Source organism: Panulirus ornatus, chromosome 63, assembly GCF_036320965.1.
Source record: "Panulirus ornatus isolate Po-2019 chromosome 63, ASM3632096v1, whole genome shotgun sequence".
Classification (NCBI taxonomy): Eukaryota; Metazoa; Arthropoda; class Malacostraca; order Decapoda; family Palinuridae; genus Panulirus; species Panulirus ornatus.
The window spans coordinates 21,711,975-21,728,691 of record NC_092286.1 but is presented as its reverse complement, the minus strand read 5'-3'; the positions used below and the strand labels follow the sequence as shown (position 1 = coordinate 21,728,691).

The 16,717-nt window shown below is 42.9% G+C and overlaps 1 protein-coding gene across 1 annotated transcript in view; it reads left to right on the top strand.

Moving 5' to 3' along the window:
- Yeti (yeti) overlaps positions 1–16,717 on the top strand; it is a 361,198-nt gene that overhangs the window by 198,109 nt on the left and 146,372 nt on the right. The window lies entirely within an intron of this gene.

Sequence of the window (16,717 nt, the reverse complement as noted above, 5' to 3'; positions counted from 1 at the left end):
GACCCCTGTGCAAGAGGCAGGCATGCTAACCGCTAGGCTATGGGACTGTATAATAGGAAACAACTATTCGAAATACTAAGTACTCGAATACCCTTCGTCTCACAATGGTGAGCACGAGTCTATACTGGTTGTTTCCGAACAGACGCACATAGCCAGCTGATAGCGTTTTACCGAACCTAACTGTACAACGCGGAGGTATATGAATACGAATAAAGTGCATATGAATGCGCACCTTCATAGAACATACAAACCTCCAACAGCCAGGATCGAACCCGGGACCCCTGTGCAAGAGGCAGGCATGCTAACCGATAGGCTATGGGACTGTATAATAGAAAACAACTATTCGAAATACTAAGTACTCGAATGCCCTTCGTCTCACAATGGTGAGCAACGGGGTCTATACCGGTTGTTTCCGAACAGACGCACATAGCCAGCTGATAGCGTTTCACCGAACCTAACTGTACAACGCGGAGGTATATGAATACGAATAAAGTGCATATGAACGCGCACCTTCATAGAACATACAAGCCTCCAATAGCCAGGATCGAACCCGGGACCCCTGTGCAAGAGGCAGGCATGCTAACCACTAGGCTATGGGACTGCATACTAGGAAACAACTATTCGAAATACTAAGTACTCGAATACCCTTCGTCTCACAATGGTGAGCAATGGGGTCTATACCGGTTGTTTCCGAACGGACGCACATAGCCAGCTGATAGCGTTTTAACGAACCTAACTGTACAATGGCGGAGGTATATGAATACGAATAAAGTGCATATGAACGCGCACCTTCACATAACATACAAACCTCCAACAGCCAGGATCGAACCCGGGACCCATGTGCAAGAGGCAGGCATGCTAACCGCTAGGCTATGGGGAGGTGATAACAAGTAGTGGTGATGTGAGAAGGAGATGGAGTGAGTATTTTGAAGGTTTGTTGAATGTGTTTGATGATAGAGTGGCAGATATAGGGTGTTTTGGTCGAGGTGGTGTGCAAAGTGAGAGGGTTAGGGAAAATGATTTGGTAAATAGAGAAGAGGTAGTAAAAGCTTTGCGGAAGATGAAAGCCGGCAAGGCAGCAGGTTTGGATGGTATTGCAGTGAAATTTATTAAAAAAGGGGGTGACTGTATTATTGACTGGTTGGTAAGGTTATTTAATGTATGTATGACTCATGGTGAGGTGCCTGAGGATTGGCGGAATGCGTGCATAGTGCCATTGTACAAAGGCAAAGGGGATAAGAGTGAGTGCTCAAATTTCAGAGGTATAAGTTTGTTGAGTATTCCTGGTAAATTATATGGGAGGGTATTGACTGAGAGGGTGAAGGCATGTACAGAGCATCAGACTGGGGAAGAGCAGTGTGGTTTCAGAAGTGGTAGAGGATGTGTGGATCAGGTATTTACTTTGAAGAATGTATGTGAGAAACACTTAGAAAAGCAAATGGATTTGTATGTAGCATTTATGGATCTGGAGAAGGCATATGATAGAGTTGATAGAGATGCTCTGTGGAAGGTATTAAGAATATATGGTGTGAGAGGCAAGTTGTTACAAGCAGTGAAAAGTTTTTATCGAGGATGTAAGGCATGTGTACGTGTAGGAAGAGAGGAAAGTGATTGGTTCTCAGTGAATGTAGGTTTGCGGCAGGGGTGTGTGATGTCTCCACGGTTGTTTAATTTGTTTATGGATGGGGTTGTTAGGGAGGTGAATGCAAGAGTTTTGGAAAGAGGGGCAAGTATGAAGTCTGTTGTGGATTAGAGAGCTTGGGAAGTGAGTCAGTTGTTGTTCGCCGATGATACAGCGCTGGTGGCTGATTCATGTGAGAAACTGCAGAAGCTGGTGACTGAGTTTGGTAAAGTGTGTGAAAGAAGAAAGTTAAGAGTAAATGTGAATAAGAGCAAGGTAATTAGGTACAGTAGGGTTGAGGGTCAAGTCAATTGGGAGGTAAGTTTGAATGGAGAAAAACTGGAGGAAGTAAAGTGTTTTAGATATCTGGGAGTGGATCTGGCAGCGGATGGAACCATGGAAGCGGAAGTGGATCATAGGGTGGGGGAGGGGGTGAAAATTCTGGGAGCCTTGAAGAACGTGTGGAAGTCGAGAACATTATCACGGAAAGCAAAACGGGTATGTTTGAAGGAGTAGTGGTTCCAACAATGTTGTATGGTTGCGAGGCGTGGGCTATGGATAGAGTTGTGCGCGGGAGGATGGATGTGCTGGAAATGAGATGTTTGAGGACAATGTGTGGTGTGAGGTGGTTTGATCGAGTAAGTAACGTAAGGGTAAGAGAGATGTGTGGAAATAAAAAGAGCGTGGTTGAGAGAGCAGAAGAGGGTGTTTTGAAATGGTTTGGGCACATGCAGAGAATGAGTGAGGAAAGATTGACCAAGAGGATATATGTGTCAGAGGTGGAGGGAACGAGGAGAAGTGGGAGACCAAATTGGAGGTGGAAAGATGGAGTGAAAAAGATTTTGTGTGATCGGGGCCTGAACATGCAGGAGGGTGAAAGGAAGGCAAGGAATAGAGTGAATTGGATCGATGTAGTATACCGGGGTTGACGTGCTGTCAGTGGATTGAATCAGGGCATGTGAAGCGTCTGAGGTAAACCATGGAAAGCTGTGTAGGTATGTATATTTGCGTGTGTGGACGTGTATGTATATACACATGTATGGGGGTGGGTTGGGCCATTTCTTTCATCTGTTTCCTTGCGCTACCTCGCAAACGCAGGAGACAGTGACAAAGCCTTTGTACAATGGCACTATGCACGCATTCTGCCAATCCTCAGGCACCTCACCATGAGTCATACATACATTAAATAACATTACCAACCAGTCAATAATACAGTCACCCCCTTTTTTAATAAATTCCACTGCAATACCATCCAAACCTGCTGCCTTGCCGGCTTTCATCTTCCGCAAAGCTTTTACTACCTCTTCTCTGTTTACCAAATCATTTTCCCTAACCCTTTCACTTTGCACATCACCTCGACCAAAACACCCTATATCTGCCACTCTATCATCATACACATTCAACAAACCTTCAAAATACTCACTGCATCTCCGTCTCACATCACCACTACTTGTTATCACCTCCCCATTTGCGCCCTTCACTGAAGTTCCCATTTGCTCCCTTGTCTTATGCACTTTATTTACCTCCTTCCAGAACATCTTTTTATTCTCCCTAAAATTTAATGATACTCTCTCACCCCAACTCTCATTTGCCCTCTTTTTCACCTCTTGCACCTTTCTCTTGACCTCCTGTCTCTTTCTTTTATACATCTCCCACTCAATTGCATTTTTTCCCTGCAAAAATCGTCCAAATGCCTCTCTCTTCTCTTTCACTAATAATCTTACTTCTTCATCCCACCACTCACTACCCTTTCTAATCAACCCACCTCCCACTCTTCTCATGCCACAAGCATCTTTTGCGCAATTCATCACTGATTCCCTAAATACATCCCATTCCTCCCCCACTCCCCTTACTTCCATTGTTCTCACCTTTTTCCATTCTGTACTCAGTCTCTCCTGGTACTTCCTCACACAAGTCTCCTTCCCAAGCTCACTTACTCTCACCACCCTCTTCACCCCAACATTCACTCTTCTTTTCTGAAAACCCATACAAATCTTCACCTTAGCCTCCACAAGATAATGATCAGACATCCCTCCAGTTGCACCTCTCAGCACATTAACATCCAAAAGTCTCTCTTTCGCGCGCCTGTCAATTAACACGTAATCCAATAACGCTCTCTGGCCATCTCTCCTACTTACATACGTATACTTATGTATTTTTTTTTTATCATACTATTCGCCATTTCCCGCGATAGCGAGGTAGCATTAAGAAAAAAGGACTGGGCCTTTGAGGGAATATCCTCACCTGGCCCCCTTCTCTGTTCCATCTTTTGGGAAAAAAAAAAAAAAAAAAAAAAAAAAACGAGAGGGGAGGATTTCCAGCCCCCCGCTCCCCTCCCCCCCAGTCGCCCTCCACGACACGCAGGGAACACACGGGAAGCACTCTCTCTCCCCCATCCCCAGGAATACCCTATCCCCAGGAATACATACATGTATATGTATATTCACAAATGCCCACAAACGCACATATACATACATATACATATCAATATACACACATATACATACACATACCCAGACACACACATATATACATATGTACATATGTACATATATGTACATATACTTATGTATATCTCGCTTTTTAAACCAGGTATTCCCAATCACCAGTCCTTTTTCAGCACATAAATCTACAAGCTCTTCACCATTTCCATTTACAACACTGAACACCCCATGTATACCAAGTATTCCCTCAACTGCCACATTACTCACCTTTGCATTCAAATCACCCATCACTGTAACCCGGTCTCGTGCATCAAAACCACTAACACACTCATTCAGCTGCTCCCAAAACACTTGCCTCTCATGATCTTTCTTCTCATGCCCAGGTGCATATGCACCAATAATCACCCATCTCTCTCCATCAACTTTCAGTTTTACCCATATTAATCGAGAATTTACTTTCTTACATTCTATCACATACTCCCACAACTCCTGTTTCAGGAGTACTGCTACTCCTTCCCTTGCTCTTGTCCTCTCACTAACCCCTGACTTTACTCCCAAGACATTCCCAAACCACTCTTCCCCTTTACCCTTGAGCTTCGTTTCACTCAGAGCCAAAACATCCAGGTTCCTTTCCTCAAACATACTACCTATCTCTCCTTTTTTCACATCTTGGTTACATCCACACACATTTAGACACCCAAGTCTGAGCCTTCGAGGAGGATGAGCACTCCCCGCATGACTCCTTCTGTTTCCCATTTTAGAAAGTTAAAAAAAAAAAAAATACAAGGAGGGGAGGGTTTCTGGCCCCCCGCTCCCGTCCCCTCTAGTCGCCTTCTACGACACGCGAGGAATGCGTGGGAAGTATTCTTTCACCCCTATCCCCAGGGATAATATATATATATATATATTTATTTTTTTTTTGCTTTGTCGCTGTCTCCCGCGTTTGCGAGGTAGCGCAAGGAAACAGACGAAAGAAATGGCCCAACCCACCCCCATACACATGTATATACATACGTCCACACACGCAAATATACATACCTACACAGCTTTCCATGGTTTACCCCAGACGCTTCACATGCCTTGATTCAATCTACTGCCAGCACGTCAACCCCGGTATACCACATCGCTCCAAATCACTCTATTCCTTGCCCTCCTTTCACCCTCCTGCATGTTCAGGCCCCGATCACACAAAATCTTTTTCACTCCATCTTTCCACCTCCAATTTGGTCTCCCTCTTCTCCTCGTTCCCTCCACCTCCGACACATATATTCTCTTGGTCAATCTTTCCTCACTCATTCTCTCCATGTGCCCGAACCATTTCAATACACCCTCTTCTGCTCTCTCAACCACGCTCTTTTTATTTCCACACATCTCTCTTACCCTTATGTTACTTACTCGATCAAACCACCTCACACCACATATTGTCCTCAAACATCTCATTTCCAGCACATCCATCCTCCTGCGCACAACTCTATCCATAGCCCACGCCTCGCAACCATACAACATTGTTGGAACCACTATTCCTTCAAACATACCCATTTTTGCTTTCCGAGATAATGTTCTCGACTTCCACACATTCTTCAAGGCTCTGAGAATTTTCGCCCCCTCCCCCACCCTATGATCCACTTCCGCTTCCATGGTTCCATCCGCTGCCAGATCCACTCCCAGATATCTAAAACACTTCACTTCCTCCAGTTTTTCTCCATTCAAACTCACCTCCCAATTGACTTTACCCTCAACCCTACTGTACCTAATAACCTTGCTCTTATTCACATTTACTCTTAACTTTCTTCTTTCACACACTTTACCAAACTCAGTCACCAGCTTCTGTAGTTTCTCACATGAATCAGCCACCAGCGCTGTATCATCAGCGAACAACAACTGACTCACTTCCCAAGCTCTCTCATCCCCAACAGACTTCATACTTGCCCCTCTTTCCAAAACTCTTGCATTCACCTCCCTAACAAGCCCATCCATAAACAAATTAAACAACCATGGAGACATCACACACCCCTGCCGCAAACCTACATTCACTGAGAACCAATCACTTTCCTCTCTTCCTACACGTACACATGCCTTACATCCTCGATAAAAACTTTTCACTGCTTCTAACAACTTGCCTCCCACACCATATATTCTTAATACCTTCCACAGAGCATCTCTATCAACTCTATCATATGCCTTCTCCAGATCCATAAATGCTACATACAAATCCATTTGCTTTTCTAAGTATTTCTCACATACATTCTTCAAAGCAAACACCTGATCCACACATCCTCTACCACTTCTGAAACCACACTGCTCTTCCCCAATCTGATGCTCTGTACATGCCTTCACCCTCTCAATCATTAATATATATATATATATATATATATATATATATATATATATATATATATATATCCTCGATAAAAACTTTTCACTGCTTCTAACAACTTTCCTCCCACACCATATATTCTTAATACCTTCCACAGAGCATCTCTATCAACTCTATCATATGCCTTCTCCAGATCCATAAATGCTACATACAAATCCATTTGCTTTTCTAAGTATTTCTCACATACATTCTTCAAAGCAAACACCTGATCCACACATCCTCTACCACTTCTGAAACCACACTGCTCTTTCCCAATCTGATGCTCTGTACATGCCTTCACCCTCTCAATCAATACCCTCCCATATAATTTACCAGGAATACTCAACAAACTTATACCTCTGTAATTTGAGCACTCACTCTTATCCCCTTTGCCTTTGTACAATGGCACTATGCACGCATTCCGCCAATCCTCAGGCACCTCACCATGAGTCATGTGTACATGTAGGAAGAGAAGAAAGTGATTGGTTCTCAGTGAATGTAGGTTTGCGGCAGGGGTGTGTAATGTCTCCATGGTTGTTTAATTTGTTTATGGATGGGCTTGTTAGGGAGGTAAATGCAAGAGTTTTGGAAAGAGGGGCAAGTATGAAGTCTGTTGGGGATGAGAGAGCTTGGGAAGTGAGTCAGTTGTTGTTCGCTGATGATACAGCGCTGGTGGCTGATTCATGTGAGAAACTGCAGAAGCTGGTGACTGAGTTTGGAAAAGTGTGTGGAAGAAGAAAGTTAAGAGTAAATGTGAATAAGAGCAAGGTTATTAGGTACAGTAGGGTTGAGGGTCAAGTCAATTGGGAGGTGAGTTTGAATGGAGAAAAACTGGAGGAAGTGAAGTGTTTTAGTTATCTGGGAGTGGATCTGGCAGCGGATGGAACCATGGAGGCGGAAGTGGATCATAGGGTGGGGGAGGGGGCGAAAATCCTGGGGGCCTTGAAGAATGTGTGGAAGTCGAGAAAATTATCTCGGAAAGCAAAAATGGGTATGTTTGAAGGAATAGTGGTTCCAACAATGTTGTATGGTTGCGAGGCGTGGGCTATGGATAGAGTTGTGCGCAGGAGGATGGATGTGCTGGAAATGAGATGTTTGAGTAACGTAAGGGTAAGAGAGATGTGTGGAAATAAAAAGAGCGTGGTTGAGAGAGCAGAAGAGGGTGTTTTGAAGTGGTTTGGGCACATGGAGAGGATGAGTGAGGAAAGATTGACCAAGAGGATATATGTGTCGGAGGTGGAGGGAACAAGGAGAAGAGGGAGACCAAATTGGAGGTGGAAAGATGGAGTGAAAAAGATTTTGTGTGATCGGGGCCTGAACATGCAGGAGGGTGAAAGGAGGGCAAGGAATAGAGTGAATTGGAGTGATGTTGTATACCGGGGTTGACGTGCTGTCAGTGGATTGAAGCAGGGCATGTGAAGCGTCTGGGGTAAACCATGGAAAGCTGTGTAGGTATGTATATTTGCGTGTGTGGATGTATGTATATACATGTGTATGGGGGGGGGTTGGGCCATTTCTTTCGTCTGTTTCCTTGCGCTACCTCGCAAACGCGGGAGACAGCGACAAAGTATAATAAAAAAAAAAAATAATATATATATATATATATATATATATATATATATATATATATATATATATATATATATATATATATATATACACATATATATATACAGACACATACACACGCACATATACACACACACACACACATACACATATATATACATATGAAAAAGGTAAGAAATAATTTAGAAAACTGAAACTTCTAGCTTGAAATGAAATGAGAAAATGAATGTCACATAATGGTTCAACCTCTGGCTATGGAAAAGGGAAATGTATAATTTATTTACACAAACGTCAATAGTATTTCTCATCAATTTAACCACTGTATCAATAAGCTTCAATGTCTAAGCTACATTTTTTTTTTCCAATTTCACTATTTTCTTGTCAAAGCACCATGTATGAAAACTATCACTCCAGTAACACAACTATAAACATTTACTTCCCCTTTAAAAAAGTTCTGGGGAAGTCTGTCTCGATACACTGTGGGACACTCTACCACCTGGCGAGGTTTGTGTTGCAAAGTATCTTGTAGATATCCCAGTGCTTTCCAAAATCTCCTTCCCATTACGTTGGGCTATAGTGTCTTCCCCTATGAAAACACTTTTGAACCTATTACTCATTTCCTCACACATCCCTAAATCATCCTCAACAATTCTTCCCTCTAAATCCCTTAGCCTGATTAGCTGCTCTATAGTGGACAATTTACATCCAGATGAATTTACACAAAAGTACCAGAATTTCTCTGCCTTGTCCACATAATTCTTTTCAAAGTCTCTTTGTTCCTTCTTTCTTATCCTGCTATACTCATTTCTTGCAATTGTCTCCCTTTCAATTGCTGGCTAGCTGGCTGGAGTGCTGCCTGCATCATCATCTCGACAAAGTGTTGCATCAATCTTTTATAAACCTTATCTAAATTTCAGCTTCACGATGTTCCACTGGTCCTCCCTTCTAAACCCAGTCCTCAAAAGACCCAGCATAAACCCTGATATATATATATATATATATATATATATATATATATATATTTTTTTTTTTTGCTGTCGCTGTCTCCCGCGTTTGCGAGGTAGCGCAAGGAAACAGACGAAAGAAATGGCCCAACCCACCCCCATACACGTGTATATACATACACGTCCACACACGCAAATATACATACCTACACAGTTTTCCATGGTTTACCCCAGACGCTTCACATGCCCTGATTCAATCCACTGACAGCATGTCAACCCCAGTATACCACATCGATCCAATTTACTCTATTCCTTGCCCTCCTTTCACCCTCCTGCATGTTCAGGCCCCGATCACACAAAATCTTTTTCACTCCATCTTTCCACCTCCAGTTTGGTCTCCCACTTCTCCTCGTTCCCTCCACCTCCGACACATATATCCTCTTGGTCAATCTTTCCTCACTCATTCTCTCCATGTGCCCAAACCATTTCAAAACACCCTCTTCTGCTCTCTCAACCAAGCTCTTTTTATTTCCACACATCTCTCTTACCCTTACATTACTTACTCGATCAAACCACCTCACACCACACATTGTCCTCATACATCTCATTTCCAGCACATCCACCCTCCTGCGCACAACTCTATCCATAGCCCACACCTCGCAACATACAACATTGTTGGAACCACTATTCCTTCAAACATACCCATTTTTGCTTTCCGAGATAATGTTCTCGACTTCCACACGTTCTTCAAGGCTCCCAGGATTTTCGCCCCCTCCCCCACCCTATGATTCACTTCCGCTTCCATGGTTCCATCCGCTGCCAGATCCACTCCCAGATATCTAAAACACTTTACTTCCTCCAGTTTTTCTCCATTCAAACTTACCTCCCAATTGACTTGACCCTCAACCCTACTGTACCTAATAACCTTGCTCTTATTCACATTTACTCTTAACTTTCTTCTTTCACACACTTTACCAAACTCAGTCACCAGCTTCTGCAGTTTCTCACATGAATCAGCCACCAGCGCTGTATCATCGGCGAACAACAACTGATTCACTTCCCAAGCTCTCTCATCCACAACAGACTTCATACTTGCCCCTCTTTCCAAAACTCTTGCATTCACCTCCCTAACAACCCCATCCATAAACAAATTAAACAACCATGGAGACATCACACACCCCTGCCACAAACCTACATTCACTGAGAACCAATCACTTTCCTCTCTTCCTACACATGACTTACATCCTCGATAAAAACTTTTCACTGCTTCTAACAACTTGCCTCCCACACCATATATTCTTAATACCTTCCACAGAGCATCTCTATCAACTCTATCATATGCCTTCTCCAGAGCCATAAATGCTACATACAAATCCATTTGCTTTTCTAAGTATTTCTCACATACATTCTTCAAAGCAAACACCTGATCCACACATCCTCTACCACTTCTGAAACCACTCTGCTCTTCCCCAATCTGATGCTCTGTACATGCCTTCACCCTCTCAATCAATACTCTCCCATATAATTTACCAGGAATACTCAACAAACTTATACCTCTGAAATTTGAGCACTCACTCTTATCCCCTTTGCCTTTGTACAATCCTCACGCACCTCACCATGAGTAATACATACATTAAGTAACCTCACCAACCAGTCAACAATACAGTCACCCCCTTTTTTAATAAATTCCACTGCAATACCATCCAAACCTGCTTGCCTTGCCGGCTTTCATCTTCCGCAAAGCTTTTACTACCTCTTCTCTGTTTACCAAATCATTTTCCCTAACCCTCTCACTTTGCACACCACCTCGACCAAAACACCCAATATCTGCCACTCTATCATCAAACACATTCAACAAACCTTCAAAATACTCACTCCATCTCTTTCTCACATCACCTAGTACTTGTTATCACCTCCCCATTTGTGCCCTTCACTGAAGTTCCCATAATATATATATTTTTTTTTTTTTTTTTTTATACTTTGTCGCTGTCTCCCGCGTTTGCGAGGTAGCGCAAGGAAACAGACGAAAGAAATGGCCCATCCCCCTCCTACACATGTATATACATACGTCCACACACGCAAATATACATACCTACACAGCTTTCCATGGTTTACCCCAGACGCTTCACATGCCCTGATTCAATCCACTGACAGCACATCAACCCCGGTATCCCACATCGCTCCAATTCACTCTATTCCTTGCCCTCCTTTCACCCTCCTGCATGTTCAGGCCCCGATCACACAAAATCTTTTTCTCTCCATCTTTCCACCTCCAATTTGGTCTCCCTCTTCTCCTCGTTCCCTCCACCTCCGACACATATATCCTCTTGGTCAATCTTTCCTCACTCATTCTCTCCATGTGCCCAAACCACTTCAAAACACCCTCTTCTGCTCTCTCAACCACGCTCTTTTTATTTCCACACATCTCTCTTACCCTTACGTTACTCACTCGATCAAACCACCTCACACCACACATTGTCCTCAAACATCTCATTTCCAGCACATCCATCCTCCTGCGCACAACTCTATCCATAGCCCACGCCTTGCAACCATACAACATTGTTGGAACCACTATTCCTTCAAACATACCCATTTTTGCTTTCCGAGATAATGTTCTCGACTTCCACACATTCTTCAAGGCCCCCAGAATATATATTCCTATGAGTCCATGGGGAAAATGAAACACGAAAAGTTCCCAAGTTCACTTTCGTGTAAAAATCACATCATCAGGGGAGACACAAGAGAGAAATATAACAGTCAGTGGATATACATCGAAGAGACGAAGCTAGGACGCCATTTGGTAAACATATTATATTTGGTAAACATGTTATATTTCTCTCTTGTGTCTCCCCTGATGATGTGATTATTACACAAAAGTGCACTTGGGAGCTTTTCATGTTTCATTTTCCCCGTGGACTCAGGATTATCTTGATCACGCACAAAATTGTGATCCTTTCCAATATATATATATATATATATATATATATATATATATATATATATATATATATATATATATATATATCCCTGGGGATAAGGGAGAAATAATACTTCCCACGCATTCCTCACATGTCGTAGAAGGCGACTAAAGGGGACAGGAGCGGGGGGCTGGAAACCCTCCCCTACTTGTATTTTAACTTTCTAAAAGGGGAAACAGAAGGAGTCACACAGGGAGTGCTCATCCTCCTCGAAGGCTCAGATTGTGCTGTCTAAATGTGTGTGGATGTAACCAAGAAGAGAAAAAAAGAGAGATAGGTAGTATGTTTGAGGAAAAGAACCTGGATGTTTTGGCTCTGAGTGAAACGAAGCTCAAGGGTAATGGGGAAGAGTGGTTTGGGAATGTTTTGGGAGTAAAGTCAGGGGTTAGTGAGAGGAAAAGAGCAAGGGAAGGAGTAGCACTACTCCTGAAACAGGAGTGGTGGGAGTATGTGATAGAGTGTAAGAAAGGAAACTCTAGATTGATATGGGTAAAACTGAAAGTGGATGGAGAGAGATGGGTGATTATTGGTGCATATGCATCTGGGCATGAGAAGAAAGATCATGAGAGGCAAGTGTTTTGGGAGCAGCTGAGTGAGTGTGTTAGTAGTTTTGATGCACGAGACCAGGTTATAGTGATGGGTGATTTGAATGCAAAGGTGAGTAAAGTGGCAGTTGAGGGAATAAGTGGTGTACATGGGGTGTTCAGTGTTGTAAATGGAAATGGTGAAGAGCTTGTAGATTTATATGCTGAAAAAGGACTGGTGATTGGGAATACCTGGTTTAAAAAGAGAGACATACATAAGTATACGTATGTAAGTAGGAGAGATGGCCTCAGAGAGTTATTGGACTACGTGTTAATTGACAGGCGCGCGAAAGAGAGACTTCTGAATGTTAATGAACTGAGAGGTGCAACTGGTGGGATATCTGATCATTATCTTGTGGAGGCGAAGGTGAAGATGTGTAGAGGTTTTCAGAAAAGAAGAGAGAATGTTGGGGTGAAGAGGGTGGTGAGAGTAAGTGAGCTTGGGAAGGAGACTTGTGTGAGGATGTACCAGGAGAGAATGAGTACAGAATGGAAAAAGGTGAGAACAAAGGAAGTAAGGGGAGTGGGGGAGGAATGGGATGTATTAAGGGAAGCAGTGATGGCTTGCGCAAAAGATGCTTGTGGCAAGAGAAGCGTGGAAGGTGAGCAGATTGGAAAGGGTAGTGAGTGGTGGAATGAAGAAGTAAGATTATTAGTGAAAGAGAAGAGAGAGGCATTTGGATGATTATTGCAGGGAAATAATGCAAATGAGTGGGAGATGTATAAAAGAAAGAGGCAGGAGGTCGAGATAAAGGTGCAAGAGGTGGAAAAGAGGGCAAATGAGAGTTGGGGAGAGGGAATATCATTAAATTTTAGGGAGAATAAAAAGATGTTTTGGAAGGAGGTAAATAAAGTGCGTAAGACAAGGGAACAAATGGGAACTTCAGTGAAGGGGGCTAATGGGGAGGTGATAATAAGTAGTGGTGATGTGAGAGGGAGATGGAGTGAGTATTTTGAAGGTTTGTAAAATGTGTTTGATGATAGAGTGAAAGATATAGGGTGTTTTGATTGAGGTGGTGAGCAAAGTGAGAGGGTTAGGGAAAATGATTTGGTAAAAAGAGAAGAGGTAGTAAAAGCTTTGTGAAAGATGAAAGCCGGCAAGGCAGCGGGTTTGGATGGTATTGCAGTGGAATTTATTAAAAAAGGGGGTGACTGTATTGTTGACTGGTTGGTAAGGTTATTTAATATATGTATGATTCATGGTGAGGTGCCTGAGGATTGACGGAATGCTTGCATAGTGCCATTGTACAAAGGCAAAGGGGACAAAGGTGAGTGCTCAAATTACAGAGGTATAAGTTTGTTGAGTATTCCTGGGAAATTATAAGGGAGGGTATTGATTGAGAGGGTGAAGGCATGAACAGAGCATCAGATTGGGGAAGAGCAGTGTGGTTTCAGATGTGGTAGAGGATGTGTGGATCAGGTGTTTGCTTTGAAGAATGTATGTGAGAAATACTTAGATAAGCAAATGGATTGGTTTGTAGCATTTTTGAATCTGAAGAAGGCATATGAAGGCATATGATAGAGTTGATAGAGATGCTCTGTGGAAGGTTTTAAGAATATATGGTGTGGGAGGCAAGTTGTTAGAAGCAGTGTAAAGTTTTTATCGAGGATGTAAGGCATGTGTACGTGTAAGAAGAGAGGAAAGTGATTGGTTCTCAGTGAATGTAGGTTTGCGGCAGGGGTGGGTGATTGACAAAGATTGACATAGAGGATATATGTGTCAGAGGTGGAGGGAACGAGGAGAAGTGGGAGACCAAATTGGAGGTGGAAAGATGGAGTGAAAAAGATTTTGAGTGATCGGGGCCTGAGCATGCAGGAGGGTGAAAGGCGTGCAAGGAATAGAGTGAATTGGAACGATGTGGTATACCGGGGTCGATGTGCTGTCAATGGATTGAACCAGGGCATGTGAAGCGCCTTGGGTAAACCATGGAAAGCTCTGTCGGGCCTGGATGTGGAGGGAGCTATGGTTTCGGTGCATTATTACATGACAGATAGAGACTGAGTGTGAACGAATGCGGCCTTTGTTGTCTTTTCCTAGAGCTACCTCGCACACATGAGGGGGGAGGGGGATGTTATTTCATGTGTGGTGAGGTGGCGATGGGAATGAATAAGGCAGGAGGCAGACAGTATGAATTGTGTACATGTGCACATGTGTATATGTCTGTGTGTGTATATATATGTATACGTTGAGATATATAGGTATGTATATTTGCGTGTGAGGACGTGTATATATATATACATGTGTATGTGGGTGGGTTGGGCCATTCTTTTGTCTGTTTCCTTGCGCTAATTGGGCCATTCTTTTGTCTGTTTCCTTGCGCTAACTCGCTAATGCGGGAGACAGCAACAAAGCAAAATAAATAAGATATAAATATATATATTCATAACATTCGCCATTTCCTGCGTTAGCAAGGTAGCGTTAAGAACAGAGGACTGGGCCTTCAAGGAAATATCCTCACCTAGCTCCATTCTCTGTTTCTTCTTTTGGAAAATTAGAAAAAAACGAGAGGGGAGGATTTCCAGTCCCCCGATCCCTTCCCTTTTAGTCGCCTTCTACAACATGCAGGGAATATGTGGGAAGTATTTTTTCTCCCCATCCCCTATATTTATTTTACTTTGTTGCTGTCTCCCGCGTTAGCAAGGCAGCGCAAGGAAACAGACGAAAGAATGGCCCAACCACCCACATACACAAGTATATAAAGACACATCCACACACAGCACATATATATACCTATACATCTCAATGTATACATATATATACACACACAAACATATACATATATACACATGTACATAATTCATACTGTCTGCCTTTATTCATTCCCATTGCCACCTCACCACATATGAAATAACAACCCCTTCCCCCCAAATGGGCACAAGGTAGAGCTAGGAAAAGACAACAAAGGCCACATTCATTCACAGTCTCTAGCTGTCATGTATAATGCACCAAAACCACAGCTCCCTTTCCACATCCAGGCCCCACAGAACTTTCCATGGTTTACCCCAGACGCTTCACTTGCCCTGGTTCAATCCACTAACAGCACGTAGACCCCGGTATATCACATCGTTCCAATTCAGTCTATTCCTTGCACGCCTTTCACCCTCCTGCATGTTTAGGCCCCAATCACTCAAAATCTTTTTCACTCCAATCTTTCCACCTCCAATTTGGTGTCCCATTTCTCGTTGTTCCCTCCACCTCTGACACATATATCCTCTTAGTCAATGTTTCCTCACACATTCTTTTCATGTGACCAAAATATTTCAAAACACCCTCTTCTGCTCTCTCAACCACACTCTTTTTATTACCACACATCTCTCTTACCCTATTATTACTTACTCGATCAAACCACCTCACACAACATATTGTCCTCAAACATCTCATTTCCAGCACATCCACCCTCCTGCGCACAACTCTATCTATAGCCCAAGCCTCGCAACCATGTAACATTGTTGGAACCACTATTCCTTCAAACATACCCATTTTTGCTTTCCGAAATAATGTTCTCGACTTCCACACATTCTTCAACACTCCCAGAACTTTCGCCCCCTCACCCACCGTATGATTCACTTCCGCTTCCATGGTTCCATCCACTGCCAAAACCACTCCCAGATATCTAAAACACTTCACTTCCTCCAGTTTTTCTCCATTCAAACTTACCTCCCAATTGACTTGTCCCTCAACCCTACTGTACCTAATAACCTTGCTCTTATTCATACTTACTCTCAGCTTTCTTCTTTCACACACTTTACCAAATTCAGTCACCAGGTTCTGTAGTTCCTCACACGAATCAGCCAGCAGCACTGTATCATCACCGAAAAACTGACTCATTTCCCAAGCATTCTCATCCACAAAAGACTGCATACATACCCCTCTTTCCAAAACTCTTGCATTCACCTCCCTAACCTCATCCATAAACAAATTAAACAACCATGGAGACATTACACACCCCTGCTGCAAACCTACATTTATTGAGAACCAATCACTTTCCTCTCTTCCTACACGTACACATGCCTTACATCCTCAATAAAACTTTTCACTGCTTCTAACAACTTGCCTCCCACACCATATATTCTTAATACCTTCCATAAGGCATCTCTATCAACTCTATCATATGCCTTCTCCAGATCCATAAATGCTACATACAAATCCATTTGCTTTTCTAAGTATTTCTCACATACCTTCAAAGCAAACACCTGATCCACACACCCTCTACCACTTCT